We start from the raw sequence: 25,574 nt of genomic DNA on the forward strand, positions 1-25,574 counted from the left end.
AAATGAATTAGATAAAGAAAGTCTAACATTCATTTAGTGTCTGTTTCAACTTCTCGATATTAAAAGTAAAACAAAAAGGCAGCAGAGGAAACGTGGGTCCCCCTTCCCTGGGGCTCACCACTCGTGGGGGGGCCAAAGGGGTCAGATTCAGCATGTGACGGGTGGTAGTTGAGGGCGAGGACCTTGACGGTCTGATCCTTGCTATAGAAGCTGGCTCTTGGCACATGGAACGTCACCTCTCTGGTGGGGAAGGAGCCTGAGTTGGTGTGTAAGGTTGAGAGGTTCTGACTAGATATAGTCGGACTCACCTCAACGCATGGCTCTGGCTCTGGAACCAGTTTCCCTGAGAGGGGTTGGACTTTCTACCACTCTGGAGTTGCTCCCACTGAGAGGGGCCGACGCAGGGGTGGGTATACTAGTTCAATTCAATTCAATTCAAAAATACTTTTTTAATCCTAGAAGGAAATTGATTGCTGTAGTAGCTCAGAATAATAATAATAATCAAGTCATCAAAGAGTTATTGTATATTACAATGGCTGTTTGGCAGGAAGGATCTCCAGTAGCGGTCAGTGTTGCAGCCAAACTGAAGAAGCCTCTGACTGAAGACACTCTTCCGTTGTCGGACAGTCTTGTGAAGAGAATGCTCAGGGTTGTCCATCATTTTCTTGATTCTCTGGAGAAACCTTCTTCGCACCTTCTTTGCATTATCTCCTCCAGTGGTTCCACAGTCGTCCCCGGAACAGAACCAGCCTTTTTTATTAGGCTGTTGAGCCTTTTCAGGTCCCTGCTTCTGATGCTGCTACCCCAACAGACGATGGCTGAAGAGATTACACTCTCAACAACAGACTTGTAGAAGATCTGCAGCATCTTGCTACAGACACTGAAGGACCTAAGCGTCCTAAAGAAGTGCAGTCTGCTGTGTCCCTTCTTGTAAATGGCTTCGCTGTTCTTTATCCAGTCCAGTCTGTTGTCCAGGTGAACTCCAAGGTATTTGTATTCCTCAACCACCTCCACTTCTTCTCCCATGATGGAAACAGTGTTTGGCTCCACCCTGTTTCTTCTGAAGTCTAAAATCATCTCCTTTGTTTTGTTCACGTTCAAGGTCAGATGATTTGTTTCCACACCATGCCACAAAGCGCTCCACCAGCTCCCTGTACTCAGCTTCCTGTCCATCTTTGATACACCTGACAACTGCAGAGTCATCTGAGTATTTCTGTAGATGACAGGTCTCTGATTTGTACTGGAAGTCTGAGGTGTACAGGGTGAAAAGGATTAGCGAGAGTACAGTCCCCTGTGGTGCTCCAATGTTACTGATCGCCTGGTTTGATGTGCAGTTCTTCAGCCTCACAAACTGTGGTCTGTTTGTCAGGTAGTCTTTAATCCAGGCAATAGTTGAGGCCCCCACCTGTGTCTTCTGGAGTTTCTGGCAAAGTACATCAGGCTGGATTGTGTAAAATGCACTGGAGAAATCAAAGAACATGACCCTCACAGTGCTGCCTGCTTTGTCCAGATGACAGTGGGTTGGCTGAAGCAGCTGGATGATGGCATCTTCAACTCCAACTCCATGGCGATAAGCAAACTGCAGCGGGTCCTGATATGTTCTAGTTTGCTTATTCAGGTGGACCAACAGGAGTCTCTCTAGGACCTTCATGATGTGGAATGTCAGGGCAACGGTCTGTAGTCGTCATTGACTGATGGGCAAGGTTTCTTTGGAACTGGAACAAGGCAGGATGTCTTCCACAGGACTGGAACCTTCTCCTGGGCGAGGCTGAGGTTGAAGAGGTGCTGCAGAATCCCACAGAGCTGCTCTGCACAGGCCTTCAGTACCCTGGGGCTGACACCATCTGGACCTGCAGCCTTGTTCCTGTTCAGTCTCTCCAGCTGCCTCTTCACCTGACTTCTAGAGACAAATAGGTGGGAGGGGGAGTTAAATGGGGCAGCAGCATCTCCTGACTTGGTTGAAGACAAATTTATAGAACCAGAAGAGTCCATGACTGCGTTAGAGGACAAAAGAGCTGGCGTGTGACAGGAAAATGTTGCATCAGAGGAGGATGGGATGTCTGATTGGCTGGGGACAGGCGAGGAGGATGCTCTGTTTGTTCCTGAACTGAACCTATTGAAGAACTTGTTCAGTTCATTGGCTGTGTCCAGGCTGCCATCTGTGCAATCCTTCCTCTGCTCGAAGCCTGCGATCTTCTTCATCCCTGACCAGACATCTCTGATATTGTTCCTCTGTAGTTTGTTCTACAGCTTCTTCCTGTATGCCTCCTTGCTGTCTCTGATCTTGATCTTCAGTTGCTTCTGTATACTCCTCAATAATTCCCTGTCTCCCTCCTTTAACCCTCTGATGCATAATGGTCACTACAGTGGACAGGTACCCAGAATTGTTATTTCTTTATTTTTGCTATTAAGCACAGCTGTTGAAGACTTTATTGCATGTGAGCCCCTCCATTTGGACTTCAGTAAGTCAAGCCAACATATTTCATGTTCAGAATGCACGTTGTCCACTGAGATGGACATGTAATAAATTATTAGTAAATTAACAAAATATTACAAAAATATTTGTTGAAATTTGTTTCATTCACACCTAAAGATGAATGAAAAAAATTGTTTAAAAAATCATGGTTGAAGATCTCATAATTCATGCATCAGAGGGTTAAGGCTCTTTTTTCTCATTTTGCAGATTCTTCAGTTCACTGGTGATCCAGGGTTTGTTTTTAGCAAAGCATCTCACTGTTCTGGTGGGTATGATGTTGTCCACACAGAAGTTTATATAGTCAGTGACACATCCAGTCATGGCATTGATGTCCTCTTCATATCCTTGGCAGAGAGTCATCCAATCTGTGGTCTCAAAACAACTCTGCAGGGCTTCTTCAGCGTCCTGTGACCATTTTCTCACAGTTCTTCTTGTCACAGGTTGCCTCTGAACAAGTGGTTTTTATTCTGAGCAGAGAAAAACAAGATTGTGATCTGATTGTCCCAGAGGAGGTCTTGTTTTGGACATGTATGCATTCTTTACATTTGCATAACACAAATCCAATGTCTTGTTTTCTCTGGTGGAGCAGCTGACAAACTGTTGAAATGTTTGAAGTGTAACAGAGAGCTAGGCATGATTAAAATCACCAGAAATAGCCACAAATGCATTGGGGTGCTGCGTTTGTAGCTTAGCAACAATGGAACTGATGGCATCGCATGCATTTTCAGCAATGGTTGAAGGTGGAATATAAACGGTTGCCAAGACAACACTGGTGAACTCTCTTGGCAAATAATATGGGCGACAACTTACTGCCAAGAGTTCAACATCTGGGTTGCAGAGACGATATTTCACTGAAACATGACCTGGATGGCACCATCTGTTGTTGACAAGCACTGCCACTTCTTTTCCTGCTCCTCTTCAGATCTCTGTCTGCTCGTACAGTCAGGAATCCTGGCAGAGAGACGCTGGAATTGGGGATATGGTCCTGCAGCCACATCTCACTGAAACACATAACACTACACTGCCGATACTCTGGCAGTGATGGTGGGGGAGGATGCTGGTCAGACCAGCCAGGCCCAAAAGTATCGCGAGGGTCTGCTGGGAATGTCTGGCAGAGTCTCCTGTCAGAAGGAGCTTCAATTCCCACCTCCGACAGAACTTCCAAAAACTTCCAGGGGAGGCGGTGGACACTGAGTCTGAATGGACCCTGTTCCGTGCCTCCATTGTTGAGGCTGCCGACCGGAGCTGTGGTCGCAGGATCGTCGGTGCCTGTCATGGTGGCAACCCCCAAACTCAATGGTGGACACCGGGCGTTTGGGGATGCTATCAAGCTGAAGAAAGAGTCCTATCAGGTCTTTTTGGCCTATGGGACTCCAGAGGCAGCTGACGGGAACCGGCAGTCCAAGCAGAACGTGGCTCAGGTGGTCGCCGAGGCAAAAAAATCGGGCATGGCAGGAGTTCGGAGAGACCATAGAGCAAGAATTCCATATGGCTTCGAGGAGAGTCTGGTCCAACATCCAGTGCTTTGGGGTGGGGGTGGGGGGGGTGGGGTGGGGGGGGGGGGGAGCAGTGCGCTACCAACACTATCCATAGTAGGGGATGGTGTGTTGCTGACCTCTACTCAGGACTTTGTGGATCGGTGTGCAGAAAACTTCGAAGACCTCCTCAATCCCACCGACACGTCTTCCAGTGAGGAAGCAGAGTCTGGGGACTTTGAGTTGGCCTCCCAAATCTCTGGTGCTGAGGTCACTGAAGTGGTTAAAAAGCTCCTCTGTGGCAAAGCTCCAGGGGTGGATGAGATCCGCCCGGAGTTCCTTAAGGCTCTGGATGTTGTGGGGCTGTGTTGGCTGACCCGGCTCTGCAATATCGTGTGGACATTGGGGGCAGTCCCACTGGACTGGCAGACCGGGGTGGTGGTTCCCTTATTTAAAAAGGGGGGCCGCAAGATGTGTTTCAACTACAGGGGAATCACACTCCTGTGTCACGAACAGAACTCGGAAGACTCGTACTGATGCCAAACACAGTAAAAATATATTTTAAAAAGTATTTTATTTATTGTGGAGTTACCAGGTGGGCAAGGCTGGAGACAGAGTAGGAGAGGAGGCGAGGGTTAAAACCAGATAGATCCGTGAATGCTACAATGAGCTTACAGGAGGCAGAATCCAGAGAATGGGCTGAGGTCGAGAATCCAGGTAGTCAGAGGAAACAATCCAGGCAGGGAGCAGGCACTTGGGTTGGTCAAGGAACAGAAACGAGGTCAGGATCTGTGGTACAGGCAGAGGTTGGAGTGCTGGAGAATTTACTGGCACGAAGTCTTCAATAATCTGACCGAGACTGGTTAGCTGGATGGTTCTTTTAAAGCAGGGGAAGCAGGTGTGTGAGATCAGCTGAGGAATCAGGAGCAGGTGAAGTGGATGAAGCTGATGACAGGAACAGGTGAGAAGAATGGAGTTGATTGTGGTTGCCAGGGGAAACAGGGCTTGTCAGGAGCTTGGTGAAGGGACCAGGTGAGCTGAATGAAAGTTAAATGAGGAGGCAGAGGAGGGTGAAGGATGGGAGTCATGACATCCTGAGCCTTGCTGGTAAGGTCTATTCAGGGGTTCTGGAGAGGAGTGTCCGTCGGATTGTTGAACCTCAGATTCAGGAGGAGCAATGTGGTTTTCGTTCTGGCCTTGAAACACTGGACCAGCTCTGTGCCCTTAGGGGGATCCTGGAGGGTGAGTGGGAATTTGCCCAACCAGTCTACATGTGTTTTGTGGATTTGGAGAAGGCGTTTGACCACGTCCCTCAGGGGGCCCTGTGGGGGGTACTCCAGGAGAATGCGGTACCAGGCCCTCTGATACAGGCTGTTAGATGTAATGGAATGAAATGACTGTTTCCCCCTCTCCTCTGACACAGGACTAGTCTGCATGAGATATGGCCTCAAGGTCTCATGCATTTGCTTCTAACCTGCTTCTTTTCAGCTAAACAGAAGAATGAAGAATGGACTCTCTCCTTTAAATTAATCAAAGAACTCTATCCTCCTTGAACCGTCACCTTATTATGGTGGAGGAGTTTGAGTGCCCTAATCCCAGGAGCTATGTTGTCTGGGGCACTTTGTGCCCCTGGTAGGGTCTCCCATGACAAATTGGTCTTAGGTGAAGGGTGAGACAAAGAACGGTTCAGAGGATCTTTCATGGATGTAAATTCAAAGAGTCGGAGTAGCCGGCCCGGAGCGTTACCGGGGTCCCACCCTGGAGCCAGTCCTGGGGTTGGGGCCCATGAGCGAGCACCTGGTGGCCGGGCTTTTGCTCATGGGGCCGGCCGGGCCCAGCCTGAAGTGGATACATGGGCTCATCCAACTGTGGACCCATCACCCGCAGGAGGAACATGAAGGGTCTGGTGCAGTGTGGATTGGGTGGCAGACCAAGGCGGGAGCCTTGGCGGTCCAATCCGCGGACAAGGAAACTGGATTTTGGGACATGGAACGTCACCTCACTGGCGGGGAAGGAGCAAGAGCTTGTAAGTAAGTAAGTAAGTAAGTAAGTAACTTTATTTCTATAGCACCTCTCACAGACAAAAAGGTCACAAAGTGCTTCACAAGTTAAAAGGCAACAACATATAAATACAGTAAAATACAGCCACAATATACAGTGTCAAATAAAACCAATCTGAATGAGACTAAGTTTAAAATGCCTGGAGAAACAAATGGGTTTTAAGATTGCTCTTAAAAACATCAACTGAGTCGATTGAGCGTAAAGACAGAGGTAGCTCATTCCAGAGCCTAGGAGCGACGGCCTGGAATGAGCGATCTCCTCGTGTCCTGAACTGAGTACGTGGGACCATTAAAAGGTTTTGATCCATAGATCTCAGCCTGCGAGAAGGCGTGTAAGGGCAGAGCATGTCTCGAACATACAATGGAGCCAGACCATGCAGCGCTCTGAAAGTCAGCACAAGAATTTTAAAATGTATGCGAAATGTGATAGGAAGCCAATGAAGAGCTTTTAAAATGGGGGTAATGTGGGCCCTTCTGTTGTCACGGGTCAGAATTCTAGCTGCACAATTCTGGACTTGTTGTAAGCGGGACAGCTCTTTTTTGTTTAGACAAGAAAATAAACTATTACAGTAGTCTAAACGGGATGATGTAAACGCGTGAATAATCAACTCAAGATCAGCTTTAGACACCATTGTTCTGAGTTTAGAAATTTGTCTCAAGTGGTAAAAACAGTTTCTAGTTAACTGCTTTGCGTGATGTTCAAGAGACATTCCCTTGTCAAAGAAAACTCCAAGGTTTCTAAGGGTAGGTTTTACAGACAAGCTCAGATCACCTAACTGCTGGTGAATCCCTGGAGCAGCATCATCGGGGGCAATCACCAGTACTTCAGTTTTGTCTGAGTTCAGCCGTAAGGCATTTGCACCGAGCCACTGTTTGATTCGCTCAAAACATGATAATAAAGAATGCAATTTTTTAACGTCAGAAGGCTTGAAAGAACAATACAGCTGAAGATCATCAGCAAAGAGATGATAGGAAACATCATCGGCAAACTCCTGGATTAGGTTTCCTAAAGGAAGGATGTACAACAAGAACAAAATCGGGCCCAAAACTGAGCCCTGGGGTACTCCACACCGTAGATCAGTTGGGTCAGACAGGATCTGGTTGACTGAGACACTTAGGCTTCTCCCGGATAAATAGGATGTAAACCACGCCAGGACAGAACCTGACAACCCAACCAACTCGCGGAGCCTACTCAGCAAGATCTCATGGTTAACCGTGTCGAATGCGGACGAAAGGTCTAGTAAAACTAGGACCGTGCATTTCCCAGAGTCTGCGGACATCAAGATGTCATTGGACACTTTAAGCAGCGCAGTTTCCGTAGAGTGGTGCTTACGGAAACCGGACTGAAACCTGTCAAAGATATTGCGATCCTGTAAGAAGGAAACCAGTTGTTCAGATACCACTTTCTCTAAGACTTTGGACAGGAAAGGGAGTTTTGATATCGGTCTAAAATTTTTAGGATCTGTTGGATCCAGATTAGATTTTTTGAGTAGGGGTTCCACAAAAGCATGTTTAAAACAGCTAGGGAAAACGCCAGAAGAAAGGGACAGGTTAAACATTCTGGTAACCCAGGGACCAATGGCATCAAATACTTTTGAAAGGAGTTTACAAGGTAAGACATCAGCCAGGCAAAAAGAGGGCTTCATTGTGGTTACCAAAGCTAAAATATCATCCTGTGTTACAGGTGAGAAAGAGGACCACGCGTGCGCAGGGAGTTCATCAATATCATCATTACATGACTGAAAAGATGGGAGTTTGTCTTTGATATTTTGAATTTTATCAACAAAGTAATTAAGGAATTTGTTTGCATCTGCTTTGTTGAAAACAGGTGTAAGAGGCGCAGCAGGAGCCACAATAGAGCTAATAGTGTCAAATAAAACTTGTGGTTTTTTCTTGTTTTGGATAATCAGTTTGCGGAAGTATTCAGACCTGGATTTTTTTATCAGCTCATTTAGAGAAAGCATAAGGTCCTTAAGGTACAGCCTATGGACCTCGAGTTTAGTGGACTTCCACAGGCGTTCCGTTTTCCTGCACAGTCTTTTAAAGTTCTGAATGCTGTCATTTATCCAAGGAGAAAATGGTTTCCGAGTTACCCTGTTAGATTTAAAAGGAGCAACCACATCCAAAATGGATTTACAGCGACTATTTAGGCTGTGAATAAGGCTGTCCACATCCTGAAATTCCAAAAACAAATTGGAGTCAAACATCTCAATGAATCTAGCTGCTGTATTCTCTGAAATAATGCGCCTTTGTGGGATGACCACAGAAGGCGTAGACTCAAGATTAAAGTGTAAATCAAATAAAACACAGCTATGGTCACTCATGTGGACATCCTTCACACAAAGATTGTAAATATTCAGATCAAGGGAAAACACAAGGTCTAGAGTATGGCCTTTTTGATGGGTGGGGCCAGAGACATGCTGCTCAAAATTGAAAGATTCAGTCATTGTTAAAAGTTCCACTGCTGGGCCAGAAGTGCTGTCATCAATATGAATATTAAAATCTCCCAGAATTAAAACATTTTCCAGCTTTATGATAGAAGATAAAAAATCACTAAAATCCTTAAGAAAAGCTGTGGCTGGTCCAGGTGGGCGATAAATCAGCACACAGTAAAATGGAATAGATGAACCAATCTTGATTGTCTGTGATTCAAAAGAAGTAAAAGCTTGAGTGTTTAACACTTTGCAGATAAAAGTCTCCTTAAAAACAACTGCAAGACCTCCTCCGCGGCGGGAGGGGCGGGGCATCCCAAAAACAGCGCAGCCAGCAGGGCAGAGTTCGTTGAGATGAATATATTCACCTTCTCTCTGCCATGTCTCAGTAAAAAACATAAAATCCAGAGTTTGACTGGAGAAAAGTTCATTCAAAGAGAATGATTTATTCGCAATAGAGCGAGCATTAAACAGGCCAAACCGGCAGGAGAGAGCTGTCAAAGGCTTAGGAGCTGAATTCAGCAGGATCGGTCGTAAGCAGGAGACGCGATCACGTGATCTCCAGCGTACCCGGGAAAGCATCAGCTGATCCACCGGTGTAAACACAGGGCTGCAAGGTAACAGCACATCCAAGTCAGAAAACCAACTCCGCACCGGGTGCAGGACAACAGGCGCGACGATCCGGAAGGACGACGGGGGGAGCGTCCCGCCGCCACAGCGCCGCTCGACACAAGGGATCCTCCGCAAACACCTGGACGGGCGATCCGGAGCTGCAACTCCCAAAGAAGCCAGCCTCTGCTTGACTTGAACACCAGACCTGCATCCCCGCTTCCTCGATCTCCTCTTTCTGCCTGGGGCGCGGCACACCAGCTGGTACTCAGGTGAGTCGGGTGAACAAACGAACGGAGGCGGAAATGTTTGTTGGAACTTGCGCTGTTCATAAAAGAGGAACTCCATAGACTCTTTTATACAAAGAAGAGAACCACGATCGTAACTCCGTACAGCAGAAACAAAGCCACATGAAAATTGGGCTGAAATGACCGCGTATATTGTGAACACAATCAAAAATAGGAGTCGAGCAGTGGCATGGCCGAACACAGGCGCCATCTTGCTCATCTATCTTGTGGCAGAGGTTGAGCGGTACTGGCCAGATATACTCAGACTCACCTCGACACATAGCATTGGTTCTGGAACCCAAGTCCTTGAGAGGGAGTGGACACTCTCCTTTGCTTGAGTTGCTCCGGGGGACAGGCGGAGGGCTGGGGTTGGCTTTTTGTTAGCCCCAAGACTCTCTGCCTGTGTGTTGGGGTTTACCCCGGGGGACGAGAGGGTAGCTTCCCTGCGCCTTCGGGTCAGGCAATGGGTCATGACTGTTGTTTGTGCTTATGGGCCAAATATCAGTTCAGAGTACCCACCCTTTTATGAGTCCCTGGGATGAGTGCTAGATAGTGCTCCATGAGGAGACTCCATTGTCCTGCTGGGGGACTTCAATGCTCACATGGGCAGTGACAGCTTGACCTGGAGGAGTGTGATTGGGAGGAATGGCCCGCCTGATCTGAACTCAAGTGGTGTTTCGTTATTGGACTTCTGTGCAAGCAGCGGTTTGGCCATAACGAACACCATGTTCGAACATAAGGATGCCCATCAGTACACTTGGTACCAAGGCAGCCTAGGTCGCAGGTCGATGATAGACTTTGTAATCGTATAATCTGACCTGCGGCCGTATGTTTTGGACACCCGAGTGAAGAGAGGAGTGGAGCTGTCAACTGATCACCACCTGGTGGTGAGTTGGATCAGATGGCAGGGGAGGATGCAGCGTAGATCTGGCAGACCCAAACGCATAGTGAGGGTCTGCTGGGAACGTCTGGCAGAAGTACCTGTCAAGATGGTCTTCAACTCTCACCTCCGGCAGAGCTTTGACCACGTCCCGAGAGCAGATGGGGACATTGACTCCGAGTGGGCTTTGTTCCACTCTGTGATTGTTAAGGCGGCTGTTGCTAGCTGTGGTCGCAAGGTGGCCGGTGCCAGTCGTGGTGGCAACCCCCGTACCCGCTGGTGGACACCAGAGGTTCAGGGAGCCGTCAGGCTGAAGAAGGAGGCCTACAGGGCGTGGCTGGTCTGTGGGTCTCCGGAGGCAGCAGACAGGTACCGGATAGCCAAGCGGGGTGCAGCACTGGCAGTTGCCGAGGCAAAATCTCGGGCATGGAAGGAGTTTGGTGAGGCCATGGAGAAAGACTATCGATTGGCTCCAAAGCGGTTCTGGCAAACTGTTAGGCGCCTCAGGAGAGGAAGGCAGCAACTTGCTCACACTGTTTACAGTGAGGATGGGGAGCTGCTGACGTCAACTGGGGCTATAGTTGGATGGTGGAAGGGATACTTTGAGGAGCTACGCGCATTCCGAGGAGGAACCAGAGCCAGGAGACCTGGGGATGGACTGTTCAATCTCGGGGGCAGAAGTTGCTGAGGTAATCAAACAACTACACAGCGGCGGAGCCCCGGGGGCGGATGAGATTCTTCCTGGGTATCTCAAGGCTATGGATGCTGTAGGGCTGTCGTGGTTGACACGTCTCTGCAACATTGTGTGGTCATCGGGGGCAGTTCCTGTGGAGTGGCAGACCGGGGTGGTGGTCCCCATCTTCAAGAAGGGTGACCTGAGAGTGTGTTCCAACTATAGGGGGATCACACTCCTCAGCCTCCCTGGAAAGGTCTACTCCAAGGTACTGGAGAGGAGGGTCCGATTGATAGTTGAATCTCAGATTGAGGAGGAGCAATGTGGATTTCGTCCTGGCCGTGGAACTGTGGACCAGCTCTATACCCTTGCAAGGGTGATGAAGGGGGCATGGGAGTTTTCCCAACCAATCCACATGTGTTTGGTGGATTTGGAGAAGGCTCATGACCGTGTTCCCAGGGGCACCCTGTGGGGGACGCTCCAGGAGTATGGAGTGGATAGCTTTCTGTTAAGGGCCATTCAGTCCCTTTACCAGAGGAGCATGAGTTTTGTCCGCATAGCCGGTAGTAAGTCAGACCTGTTCCCGGTGAGGGTTGGACTCCCCCAGGGCTGCCCTTTGTCACCGATTCTGTTCATTACCTTTATGGACAGAATTTCTAGGCGCAGCCGTTTTGTGGAGTGTGTCAAGTTTGGTGGCAGGAGAATCTCGTCTCTGCTTTTTGCAGATGATGTGGTCCTCCTAGCCTCATCTCGCTCTGACCTTCAGCTCATGCTGGGTAGGTTAATGGCCGAGTGTGAAGCGGCTGGGATGAGGATCAGCACCTCCAAATCTGAGACCATTGTTCTCAACCGGAAAAGGGTGGCTTGCCAACTTCGGGTCGGGGAAGAGGTCCTACCTCAAGTGGAGGAGTTTAAGTATCTCGGGGTTTTGTTCACGAGTGAGGGTAGGAGGGATCGGGAGATCGACAGGCAGATTGGTTCAGCATCTGCAGTGATGCGGACGCTGAGCCGATCTGTCATGGTGAAGAGGGAGCTGAGCCAGAAAACCAGGCTCTCGATTTACTGGTCGATCTACGTTCCAGTCCTCACCTATGGTCATGAGCTTTGGGTAATGACCGAAAGAACGAGATCGCGGATACAAGCGTCCAAAATGAGTTTACTCCGTAGGGTGGCCGGGCTCAGCCTTAGAGATAGGGTGAGGAGCTCGGACATTCGGGAGGGACTCGGAGTAAAACCGCTGCTCCTCCAGATCGAAAGGAGTCAGTTGAGGTGGTTTGGGCATCTGGTCAGGATGCCTCCTGGACGCCTCCTTGGGGACGTGTTTTGGGCATGTCCTGCCGGCAGGAGGCCCCCGGGTCGACCCAGGACACGTTGGAGAGGTTACATCTCCAATCTGGTCCGGGAACGCCTTGGGGTCCTGCCGGAGGAGCTGGTGGAGGTGGCCGGAGAGAGGACGGTCTAGAGCTCCCTACTTGGGATGCTGCTCCCGCGACCCAGACCCGGATAAGCGGAGGAAGACGACGACGATGACTAATCCAACCAAGTGTTAGTCTATAAATAAGATGTGACAAATCTGTGAAATCAAAATATTAATTACTTTGTTATAATCCTATAGAATATAATAAGTAATGACTTTAAATGTTCCACTAGGACTGATCTCACGTAGAGTTAAAAGACATGACACATTACTTTCACTGATCCAATCAGAATCTGCCAGATCTGACGGAGGCGTGGTTTTGGTGGTGATTGGTAAATCTGTCAACTTTTCATTCGACCATAAACCAAACATCCAAAGTATAAAACTATGCCCACGTCATCTCTAATGCCAGTTCAAAACGTTCTAGAGAAGTGTCGGAGTGGCCAATCCGTAACTTTCCTCTTCAACCAAAAGAACCAACGAGAAGCTGGATAAAAATCTGTTGCTGTTCCAACTGCTGCAACGGTTCCTTTCAGAGTAAAAGCGGAACCATCATGACCCAGGTTTGGGTCTCACCAGACGCCAATAAAATTGTCATGACCCGGAGGTATCTCAAGACGGGTGGTCGGCTGCAGTGGCTGCTTCTACAGGCTCCGGTTCCATAAAGGTCAAGCTGGACCTTTACACTTCCTGATCTAGATGGGGACTTTCGCTCAGGGTATGTAGACCGACAAATGGCGTTGAATGTGTTTATGAATCTCCTAATCAAAGCTTAGCACGAAGACATAACCTTCAATTCCCATCAGAACTAAACGCTTCTTTGGATTTGCTGGTTCTGAGCAACATTCCACATCACACCATTCTCCGTCTCATTTACCTTAGTTACACCATACGTTTAGTTAAAGTTAGTCTAGTTTAATTTGTTTAGTAATACATTTTTAAACTTTTAAACTTGACTCTCTCTCTTCTGTTGTCTCTGAATGAATACAAAGCTGTTATCTAATTCCTGTATGACCAGTGTCAGAGCTTGGTCCGCATTGCCGGCAGTAAGTGGGGCTCGTTCCCAGTGAGAGTTGGATTCCGCAAAGGCCAACCTTTGTCACCAATTCTGTTCATAACCTTTATGGACAGGATTTCTAGCTGCAGCCAAGGTGTGGAGGGAATCCGTTTTGGTGGCCTGAGCATCAGGTCTCTGCTTTTTGCAGAAGATGTGGTCCTGTTGGCTTCATCAGAACGTGATCTCCAGCTTTCGCTGGAGCAGTTTGCAGCCGAGTATGAAGCAGCTGGGATTCGAATCAGCTCCTCTAAATCTGAGACCATGGTCTTGATTTGGAAAAGGGTAGAATGCCTTCTCCGGGTACGGGATGAGGTCCTGCCTCAAGTGTAGGTGTTTTAAGTATCTCGGGGTCCTGTTCTCGAGTGAGGGAAAACTGGAGCCTGAGATCGATAGACGGATTGGTGCTGCATCTGCAGTGATGCGGGCGTTGTACCGGTCTGTTGTGGTGAAGAGAGAGCGGTGAGAAGCTCAGTCATCCGAGAGGGGCTCAGAGTAGACCCGCTGCTCCTCCACATCGAAAGGAGCCAGTTGACGTGGCTCGGGCATCTGGTCAGGATGCCTCCTGGACGCCTCCCTGGTGAGGTTTTTTGGGCACGTCCAACCGGGAGGAGACCTAAAGGTAGACCCAGGACACGGTGGAGGGACTATGTCTCTCACCTGGCCAGGGAATGCCTTGGGATTCCCCCGGAGGAGCTGGCCCAAGTGGCTGGGGAGAGGGAAGTCTGGGCCTCTCGCCTTAGGCTACTGTCCCCGCAACCCGACTCCGGATAAGCGGATGAAAATGGATGGGTGGATGGATGGATAGTTCTACTATAGTAGAACCGAACCAATCAGGGGTTCTGTAGGCCAAAACTCAAATCTGAGGTTCAAGATGGCGCCGGTGTACGTGGCAAGCCGTCTGTCTCCTGTCGGATATTTTATCTTATTATTTTTAAGTGTTTTCGTGTGTAATATGACTTTGTTGCTGACTTATGACCGAGAGGCTCTTCTAGAACTTCGATCAGCTGCTGGCCTGGTGAAACCGGGTGCTTGGACGGGCTGGAGGAGTTCCGGTTTTTCGTCCTCCTGCCAGTGCCGCTCGGCACCACCACTTGTGCCTCGGCGGCTCCTGGATCGGGCTAACTGGAGGAAGTGTCGTAGGGGTCGTGGAAGGCGTGGTGGACGGCGGGTGAGACTACGGTCCAAGCTGTCACGGTCCCGTAGGGAGCTTGCTGAGCTGACGGTAATCAGCTGTCATCTTGTGGCGCCATCACGCCTGTTGGAGCCGGCCCCGTCCTGCCTCGTGCCGTTGGTGGGGTTTGAGGAGGAGACTGCGCACCCGCGCTTTCGTCCAGTGTCTCGGTACCGATGGAGGGGAGTCAACCCAGCGAATCTCCACCCGGTGACCTGTACAGGGGTAGCATCCACGTCCCTAGGCTTAAACAGCTCTGAGCCGATGACTCCACATCTCACACGGCTAGGTCTGGTCAACGCCAGGTCGGTAATGAATAAAACTTTCATTTTGAAAGACTTCTTTGTTGCACAGGGGTTGGAACTCCTGTGCATATGTGAGAGCTGGCTTCCTATGGGAGATTCGAGTGCTTTACTGGAACTACTACCAGTGGGTTGTAGCTGTTTTAATGTCCCGAGGTCTTCTGGCAGAGGCGGTGGACTGGTTGTCGTCTATAAATCTCACTTCAACTGTAAACAGCTTATTCCATCAAATCCTCCTTCCAGCTTTGAAATGTGCCTGTTTGAACTTGGCCCACCTCCTCTGTTGCTCGTGGCGTTGATATATCGTCCTCCTAAATTTGATGTGGACTTTTTAAAGGACTTCTCTGACCTCCTGTCTGTAAACATGCTAAAATATGATCATGTTTTGATTCTTGGTGATTTTAATATTCATGTGTGTTGCCCTGATAAGCCATTCGCCAAAGACTTTTTACATCTGTTGGGCTCTCTTAATCTGTCACAGTGGGTCCTGGGTCCTACTCATGTGCAGGGACACACCTTGGATTTAGTGATGTCTATTGGTCTCTCTGTTGCTGGTGTAGAGATACTGAGCCCGGGTTTTTCGGATCACTCGCCCATTTTATGTGATTTTAACTCGCCCTGCATGCCTGCTGTGGCTTCCTCTCATGTGAGATTCCGTCGTGTTTTAAATGCAGCAAAGGTTATTGAGCTTGGTGAGCTCCTATGTGCAGAAGGAAGTGAGCTACACACAATGTCACTTAATGCAGAGGAGCTTACACTCCAATTTGACAGTATTTGTAAAAACATTTTGGATAAAATTGCACCTCTTAGGATTAGAAAGAAGAGGCCTAGGCCAGAACCATGGCTCTCTGATGATGTTCGGGCCTGCAGGCAATCCTGTAGGAGGGCAGAAAGGAAATGGAAGAAAGACAGACTCCAAGTCTCGTGAGATATTCAGAGAATCTTTGTTTAGCTACCAGCAAACTCTTAAGGAAGCAAGGGTGACGTTCTTTGCTGATATCGTGGAAAAAAATTCTCATGATCCACGCACTCTTTTCTCCGTAGTAAATTCGCTACTTGAGTTCTCTGATTCTAGCGCTTTGCCTCCCACAGTTGAAACTTGTAATGACTTTCTTCACTTTTTTGTTGATAAGGTTACAGCTATTCGAGCTGCCATTACAAACTCACCATCTGACTCTCTACTCCCAGAGCCGCTCCAGGCTACACTGGAAACATTTGAGACTGTTACATTATCAGACTTGGAAAAACTGGTCGCTCAGCTCAAACCTTCTGGCTCTCCTTGTGATGTGCTGCCCCCTAGAATTTATAAAGAACTCTTTCCAGTGATAGGCCCTTTGCTGTTGGCAATCATAAATGGCAGTCTTACTTCTGGTATGGTTCCGTCCTCGTTTAAGAAGGCTGTTATTCATCCCATGTTAAAAAAAACGGGGCTGGATGTGACAACCTTAGCTAATTACAGGCCCATCTCAAAACTCCCTTTTCTTTCCAAACTGCTGGAGAAGGTCGTGTATTCACAATTGGTTGCCTTTTTGGACACAAATGATTTATGGGAAACCTTTCAGTCAGGGTTCAGGAAAGGTCACAGCACTGAATCTGCTCTTTTAATGGTTTTTAATGACACGTTTTTAGCCTGTGACATGGACAATGATGTTGTTCTGCTATTGCTTGACTTATCTGCAGCTTTTGATACAGTTGACCACGAAGTCCTTCTGGACCGACTACAGCATTGGGTAGGGATAACTGGGCAGGCCCTCCAATGGCTTCGCTCTTATCTTCAAGACAGGACATTTAGTGTTCAGATGGGTGAGGTAACGTCACCCAGCGTGAAACTTCGTTGGGGTGTCCCACAGGGCTCTGTCCTTGGTCCTCTCCTATTTGCAGTTTATTTGCTTCCTCTTGGAGTCCTCCTTCGCCAGCATAATATGAAATTTCATTTCTTTGCTGATGACTGCCAGATCTATCTCCCTCTTCAACGTGGGGAGGATAGATCTGTTTCTCCTTTACTGGATTGCTTGAAGGACATAAAATGCTGGATGGCTTCTAATTTTTTACACCTAAATGAGAGCAAAACGGAAGTTATAATACTTAGTCCTGGCAGAAGAAATGGCTCTGGTGCTGATATTGACCTTGGCCCATTGACACCCTATGAAAAGAAAATGGTCAGTAATTTGGGGATTAAAATCGACTCAGCACTTAATCTTGACACTCATGTAAATACAGTGGTGAGGTCCTGTTTCTTTAACCTGAAAAGACTATCCAGGATCAGGCCTCTGCTGTCCAGAGCTCATCTGGAGTCTGTGTTGCATGCCTTCGTCCTGTCTCGGCTGGACTACTGCAACGCTCTGTATGCTGGTCTGGCCCAGTGCACGGTTGCACGGCTCCAGTTTGTGCAGAACTCTGTGGCTAGGTTCCTGACAGGCACTAGATGTCGAGAGCACATTACCCCAGTGCTGACTGCTCTGCACTGGCTCCCGGTAAAATATCGAGCTCAGTTTAAAATCTTAACTCTCGTTTATAAGGCCCTCCAGGGCAGTGCCCCCCCCCCCCCCCCCCCGTATATTATTGCGCTTTTGAACAGGTATGCTCCATCTCGGTCTCTTCGCTCAGCCGAGCAGGAACTTCTGGTGGTCCCCCGGTCGAAGTTTCGATCGAGGGGTAGTCGTGCTTTTTCTATTTTTGCTCCAACTCTGTGGAACGAATTGCCACTGAGCATTAGACAGGCTCCATCCCTTCAAGTTTTTAAGTCTCGTTTAAAGACTCATTTTTATCTGATTGCGTTTCAGCGCTAGGGACACTTGAATTGCCCTAACATTATGGTTTTAACTATTCTTCTTTTTATACCGGATGCTTGATTTTATTTTGTCTGACATTAGTTTTTTTAATCGATTGGTCTTATTCCAATATCTCTTATCTGTAATACTGTTTGCTTGCTATTTTATGATTTTATGTTTTTATCGTGCTTTTATGCCCATGTATTGAGAATGTTTTTCTTTTAATGATGTTGTTCAGCACCTTGGGCTTCGGATAATGTTGTAGAAGGTGCTATACAAATAAAATTTGATTGATTGATTGATTGATTCTGTCAAATTTCTGAAATACAGCTAATGACTTATAAAGCTGATATGTTTGTTTTTGATCTGTTATTTGGGCTTGAAGTTCACTTTGGATCTCTTTAGAAGTTTTTCTGGGCTCTTTTTTATTGTTCAGATTATCCATCTTGTTAATTTGTCATCAATTTTCAACCTGCAGCCACATCCATAGAGGTTGGCCACAGTCCCATGGATCTTAATTATCTGAATAATATGTGCAACTGTAGTCACAGGAACATCTAGCTGCTTGGAGATGGTCTTCAATTCAATTCAAATTCAAAAATGCTTTATTAATTCCAAAGAGAAATTAGAGTTTCAGTACACACAATTCTGAGATCAGACATACATACATAGGCATAGACACATGACAAGAATTGGTGACTGTGGTCATTCGCAACCCGAGTCGCGCTACCTTAATAGAGATCAGAGGGTTTACATGAGGATTGAGTCAGGTGGAGAAGTAAAAGGCACTTCAGAGCTACCCCCCCACAAGGAGGGCAGCTTTGCTATGCAAAACAACACCTCAGACAGAAATGCAACAGACTTCAGACATTACACAACATAAGTGCCCATTAGGTGGGGAGGTAGGGTAGAGGACTCTCCAAACATCTGTGCGTGCAGCCACGATGAGCAGCGCTCGTCACCTCCGTTTGGACAGGGGTGGGAGGTAATTGGGTTAGAGAGCACGGTGACCTTGGAATGATTCAACGGCCTTCATTGGTCCCAGTCCCGCCGCCCAGGCTGGGATAGGGAGACAGAGTTGCCATGGCAATGGCAGTCTTCCACATTTCTTCTGAGGGGGAGTAATCACTTCAGCCTCACAGGCTCAAGGGCACCAGATTCAGATAAGAACTTGTTTTGGGGCCAGACAGATAATTTCCTCTCTGCCTTAAAGTTCTGTTGGTCCTCAACCCCTCTAAATCCAATAATGACGTAAATTAATCTATTCCCAACCGTGCTGTCCCGTCAACTTGCTCCTTGATCGAATCCGCCTTCTGTGGCAGACTCTGAATCTCAGCCAAAGTTCCAAGCTTACCACTCATTTCGACAATTATATGAGCCTGTGCATTCACAGCGCGGTGTAATCCATCCCTGAGCTCCTCGACAGCTCATTAATTTTCTGGTAAGCCAGATAACCACTCAGGCCAAAGAGCAGGAAACCTGACACCAACACAACGAATATCCAGACGTCTTCAGAGTCCTCTACAGACAGTTGGGAGAGGCAGATCAGAGGCTTGTAGCTTTAACCAGCAACATGCTTGTCTCTAACGTTTTTTCTAATCTCCTGACAACTCTTTTTGTCACTTCCTCTGATCCATGTTGAGTGTGGTACACACCATGTTACCAAACAACACAGTGACTACCTGGAGCCCTATGTACAAACTCACTGACCAGTGATGCTAATTAGTGGACACACTTAGAACAAACATGTCCATTTGGTCACATTATTTTCAGTCTTTTCTAGAGGTACCATAATTTTTGTCCAGGCCTGTTGCATGACTTGATTTTTTAAAATAAATCCATTGAAGCATGGTTGAAAAGCAATGTCTGATTTTCATTTGTTAAACTTTGTAGAACTTTTTTTTATTACTTTTGTCAGATTCAAATAATTTCTGGTGGGGTTTTCTTTCATTAAGGGTCCACGACTGTACATTTTGAGCCTAACGTTTTCAAAGTGCAGATGTATTTATCTGAAATTACCTTTCTAGAGAGTCTAGGCTCATCTTCAGGGATAAGATGAAGGCTTTTTTTATCTGGCACCTGGCCAGGATGCCTCCTCATCACCTAGTCTACCTCTGAAACTTGCCCGGTTATGCGTAACTGCAGAGGTGACCCTTACTGGAAGGATTATATGTCTTCTCTGGCCTGAGGTTGCCCCGAGACAGCTTCAGAGAAACTGGAGTGTTGCTTAAACCCGGTTGACGCCGCAAGATTTTTGATCCAATTCTCCTCTTCTGACAATCTTAAGGATGCGTCTGATTGCCATAATGACTCTAAAAATCATTTTACCATATATTCCTGCCATGTGCAGGGTGTTGAAAGTGCTCTGGTCTGCTCTTAAGTACGTTGGAACACTCCAATTGTACAACTGAGATATTAAACACGTTGGATTGTCATGGTCTTGAGGACAAATGAGCATTCCACTTGCCAATCAAAACCAGAGGTGATGAAATCATGCTGCATGCTCCTCCTCCACCATGTTTGTTTACATCAAAGTCACGTTTGATCTCGAGAGATTTCATGAGATTTTCCATCTGATGGGAAGAAGCTCGCATATGAAAATGGTTTGTGTCGAGTGTGTGGTTTCACCGTGTTGCTAAACACCGCACACTGTATGACCAAATATGTTTTATACGTGCTGTTTGCCTCGTGTGTGGGATTTGTAATGTTTTTTTGTTGTAATGTTTTAAAAATCATCCAACAATTTTAGTATCCTGCTGTGTGAACTGGGCCTTTAGGGAAACAGATGTTTAGGCTCCTGGATCTGTTGCCTCCTCAAGACAATGTAAAAATAAAAATGCACACTAAATTAAAATCTGTGTCATCACCAGACTTTATCACAGTCAACATGTTCCCATTCAAGCCAGGGATGTGATGAGAAAACGACCAGGAAATGAAGAAACAACTTAACTTTGATGTCTAAGTGTTAAAGGCGCCGACACACAAAGACACAAAACGCTCGGCTTTGTTTGCTGACTGCTGACCTGCGCGGTCACTCACTTAACCAGTAATTTTCCCTCATCATGCCCGTGAGCTTAAAACTGACCTGCATGCTGCTGATAATATTCAAACCCTCCTCGGTGCAGGATTTAACGACTCATTCAATATCTGCTCACATCATTTGACTCTCAAATGTCATTTTGTGTCTTGTCAGTTTGATCAAAACCTCCATTTTTTTTGTGCATTTGCATTAGGAGCACCATTCCGTTGCTACAGAATATAAGCCAGTGGCTTGAGGCAGAGTGTTGTAGAGATTTGCATATTATATCTACACGCTTGTGGGTGGAGTCAGCAATGAGCAAGAGAGGTATGAAAAAAAAAATGAAAAAGCCAAACTCCAGAGGCCAGACCAAGAACGGGAAACAAGACTTCACTAATTTCCTCACAAAAAGTCATAATTAACATGTTTGATGTAGAGGATGTGGTTGTCATGGTAACTGAAGGCACCGCATTATCACATGGCGCTTCTGTGCTCCATCCTCCCTGTTTCTGCCCATTCATCAAGCTGCTATTGAACTTAGAGATTCAAATCACGTGATGCATTGATTTGACCATAGCTTTACAAATCTCGAGCATTTGAAGAACATGATGAATTTTTACATTTGTTCCTCAATTAGTTGAATAAAAAGTTGAATTATTCCTATGAAACGGTCTGTCATGTTTTAAACTTCCTACCATCCATTCTTTCACTGTTTTTAGCTGAGAATCAAAATCATGAGCGTTTCGAGAATTGCTAAAACTACTGATTAACCCTAACGCCCCCCCAATTGGGGGCCTCTACAGTTTCAGGCCCCAAACATCTACAACCGTCCACATTCTCCAAACACCACTAAAACACAACCAAACAGCCCAGATGGGAAACAAGGCCATTTTAAATTGTAATAAAGTAAGATACAATGATATTTGAACTGTATTTTAGAAGAGCATCTGACCTTCAGTGGTGTCTGCTGGGAAAAAACCCTTGAACAAATTTAGTTGAGGACCCCTGGAATAAATAAAACAATTGACTAAATGTCCTAAATGGAATTTGAACTCACAACTTCCATCCTGTCAGCACGTTCACACAGGACAGCTCTTCTAAAATAAAGTTCAAGTATTATTTTATCTTAAATGTATCAAATACCAAAAATTGCTTTGTTTACAATCTAAACTGTTTTGATTGTAGCTGTTGTGCTCGGGGAATGCAAACCATGGCTGACACTTGGAACATGAAACTACAAAGGCCCCCAGTTAGGAGGCGCCAGGGCCCAAAGAAAAAAGGCCTAGGGCCTGAAGGGTTAAGAAGAATCTATATTATTGCAAGCAAGCTTTTATTTAAGTTATTGCACAAACAGATTATTTCTCCATTTAATCCACCAAACACAAACACACATGCACGCGCACGCACGCGCGCACACACACACAGACAAAGGAAGCTGGAAATACCCAGAGCTGTGAGCAGTCTTACTACTCCCAGGGGGTCTGAGGGTATTGCTCAAGGGCACTAGGGCCTGATGAAAATAGAAAACCGAACATTGCTCATCATTCCTTGCCCAGGCAGGGACAAAAACCATGCGGTGAGCTTTGTGTCCTAACCTTTGAGTTTTATCAAAGATTCTCATCAGTTTGAACCGGTCAAATTTCTGGTCAAGTAATTGTTTCTATTATTTGCCTAAATTTGACACATCATCAGTAACTGCCCTGGTCTGCCCTGATCGGTTAAAGTTTGTGAGTCAGATGGTTCATTTAAAGTTAAAGTCCCATCAGTTGTCACACACACTGATGTGTGTGCGAAATTTGTTCTCCGTATTTGACCCATCCCCTGGGGGAGCGGTGAGCTGCAGACACAGCCGCGCTCGGGAACCTTTTGGTGGCTTAACCCCCCAATCCAACCCCTTAATTCTGAGTGTCAAGCAGGCAAATTGGGGAACTTCTATAAAATGTTACATATATGGTTCCCAGCCAGATTAATCCCAAACTGTTGAAGGATTAGAGACACGGTGCGTTTTTAATTTTCCATCCCTTTCTTTATCACTTTAGACATATTTCTATTAAAATTAAAAACCCTTTACGGTCCGTTCTTCACTCGGTGATTTCCGGTCAGCGCATTAATATTTACAGCTACTGTAAAAGGGGTCACAGGTGCGCGTATACCGGGAATTAACCTGCACTTCTGATTGTGACTCAGCCAATCAGGTGTCATCATTTACGCGCACCCGCTCCAGGATTGGTTAGTCATTTCCAGTACTTTGGGAATGAATGCGAACGTGGGCAAACGCCACATTATCCAATCAATGACTTGTCCACGGAGCCCGGCGGAGCTCTGAGGGAGAGAAACAGAGCCGCGCCGAGAGAAGCTGCATCAGCCGCGACGCGCGCGCGGAGCCTCGGAGCAGCCTCACCGCTGCGACTCGACCAGCCTGTGACGGATTATCTCACTGGTTTTATATTGGTGTGTGAGCGTGTGTTATTATTTATTTATTTTTGTGTGTGTGTGTACTGGAGTCGTACTGGGAGCACTGCGGCTGATCGATTCCACTCTCCAGACCTGGAATAACAATGAAAAATGTAGGTGACACGTTTTGTGCTGGAATCACGATAGGACCCCGACAAGGACGTCAAAAAGGTATTTCTCGTTATTATTTATTAGTGTTGTGGTTGCAGGTCTGCATAACGCCAGTCACATTTGAGGAAAACTGGCTAATGAGGGTTTTCGTTGCAGCATTCTCGCGCGCGCTGACTGCAGGATTTATTATAAGCGTTAGAATGAACTTAGAAGCACCGCTGGTGACACGTTTCCTCTGCATTGTTTACTGCATGGTGTTAATTTATCTAGACGATTTAAAAAAAACAAGAATTCTGCATCTATCAGATCATTGGAGCCATTGTTTTGCTCTCCGCCTCTTTTTAGGGAAAATGGTGACTAGTGTCGCATCTTTAGGATCTCTGGAGCCCCTGTGTGTGTGTGTGTGTGGGGGGGGGGGGGGCATTTCTGTGCTTTTGTCGCGTCCATGTTGTGTTGCTTTGTAGTAGCAGGTTTTATCATGTGGCTGTCCTCTCATCTGCTGCCATACATGCACACAATACAGTTACGCCTCAGCATAATGCAACAGAACCCTCCCATGTCTTCTGTGATGATCTGAATGCAGCAGCAGCAGAATCCATACATGGAGCCATTGCTATATAAAATGATTTTCCCTCCTCCCTTTTATTACCTGCAAGTGATTTGCAGAAAGGGACAGAAAAAAAAACATCTTTTTGAAGTACGCACGCACGCACGCATCATCGCCTCATGAATGCTAATGCATGTGCAAATGCAGAAGCACCGCAAACTAACTGCCCCCCTCACCCTCTGCATTGCTCCAACATGAGCTCACAGGTGCTGGCTAGCCTTAACTGAACCTTAACTCACTATATTGTATGTGTATGTGTTCCGTGTGTGTGTGTGTGTGTGTGTGCGTGTGTGTGTGTGGGTGTGGGTGTGGGTGTGGGTGCATGTTAATGGCTCACCCTGCTCATTGTTGCAGAACTGTGTGCGGTTACAAATGTGATTTATCCAGAACTATTAGAGCTGCACACCTACACCCTGTCTCACTCAGTTACTAAGGAGCAAAGCACAACAGTTAACACTTAATATATGCACTAGTTAGGCTGCAAAAACCCAGGCATCACAACTCATCTGCAGGAAAGCTGAATGTCTTATACTGCATGTCAACCTAAATCTGAAGGCCTTCTAGGGGCTGCATCATACACAATGTGACAAAAAAACACTTTTTTGCTATTTTTCTTTACACATAGAGAAGCAAAAGAGATAAATACTTAAGAGTTTACCTACACTCATATAAAAAACTAATATATAGATCCGAGGCATTCTCTGGCTAGCCGAGAAATAGTCCCACCAGCGTGTCCTGGGTCTTCTTTAAGGTCTTCTCTCAGGGCATGCCCAGAAAAACCTCAGGGAGGTGTCAGGAGGCATCCTAACTAGATGCCCGAGCCACCTCAACTGGCTCTTCTTGATGTGGAGGAGCAGCAGATCTACTCCGAGCCCCTCCCAGATGACAGAGCTTTTCACCCTATCTCTAAGGGAGAGAAGTCACCCACCACCCCGCGGAGAAAACTCATTTTGGCCACTTGTGTCTACAATCTCGTTCTTTCGGTCACTACCCAAAGCTCATGACCATAAGTGAGGGTAGGAAGGTAGATCGACCGGTAAATTGAGAGCTTTGCCTTCTGGCTCAGCTCTCTCTTCACCACAACAGACCGGTACAACGCCCGCATCACTGCAGACACAGCACCAATCCGCCTGTCGATCTTGTGCTCCATCTTTCCCTCACTCGTGAACAAGACCCCGAGATACTTAAACTCCTCCACTTGAGGCAAGATCTCGTCCCTGACCTGGAAAGGGCATTCTACCCTTTTCCGAATCAAGACCATGGTCTCAGATTTAGAGAAGCTGATTCTCATCCCAGCTGCTTCACACCTGACTATGAACCGCTCCAATGAGAGCCGGAGATCACATTCTGATCAAGCAACACATTCTCGCTCCCAGCGCGTCAAAAACAAACACTTGGTCAGCCACCCTCCGCCTCAGACCCCTGATGCCAAAAGTGCCCTTTTTCGTTACTTATGTGTGAAAAGGGTTTTTCCCTTTTCTGACTGCAGATCCCAATGCAGCGTAAAACTGATGTGATGGGATGTCCGCAGCCAGGGCATCAAACAAGTTCATTGTACCTCACCTTAACCTTATCCTCTTATTTAACCTTCCTCTCACCCCTATCCTAACCTTAACCATCTAGCTAGCGAACACATTAGTGATGTGTTGGTCCGTCTAAAGCCGTCTCTATGAAGTGAACGGCGGGAGCCGCCTCGTCATTGGTCGCGTTTGGACTGAGCCAACGCGGGGGGGGGGGTTCAACTAACAAGGTGGAGGTTAAAAGCAGAGGGTA

At 47.0% G+C, this 25,574-nt stretch overlaps 1 protein-coding gene across 2 annotated transcripts in view; it reads left to right on the forward strand.

Moving 5' to 3' along the window:
* The first annotated feature begins 22,868 nt into the window (after positions 1-22,868).
* The window catches only part of shisa7b (shisa family member 7), a 72,025-nt gene continuing 69,319 nt past the window's right edge, over positions 22,869-25,574 (forward strand). Inside the window, exon 1 of one of the 2 annotated variants that reach the window (XM_054744983.2) lies at positions 22,869-23,254. The gene's annotated coding sequence lies outside the window, so the exon portion shown is untranslated. The remainder of the gene's footprint in view (positions 23,255-25,574) is intronic. The other variant, XM_054744984.2, reaches the window with a different exon arrangement.

The sequence above is a fragment of the Nothobranchius furzeri genome, chromosome 19, assembly GCF_043380555.1.
Source record: "Nothobranchius furzeri strain GRZ-AD chromosome 19, NfurGRZ-RIMD1, whole genome shotgun sequence".
NCBI lineage: Eukaryota > Metazoa > Chordata > Actinopteri > Cyprinodontiformes > Nothobranchiidae > Nothobranchius > Nothobranchius furzeri.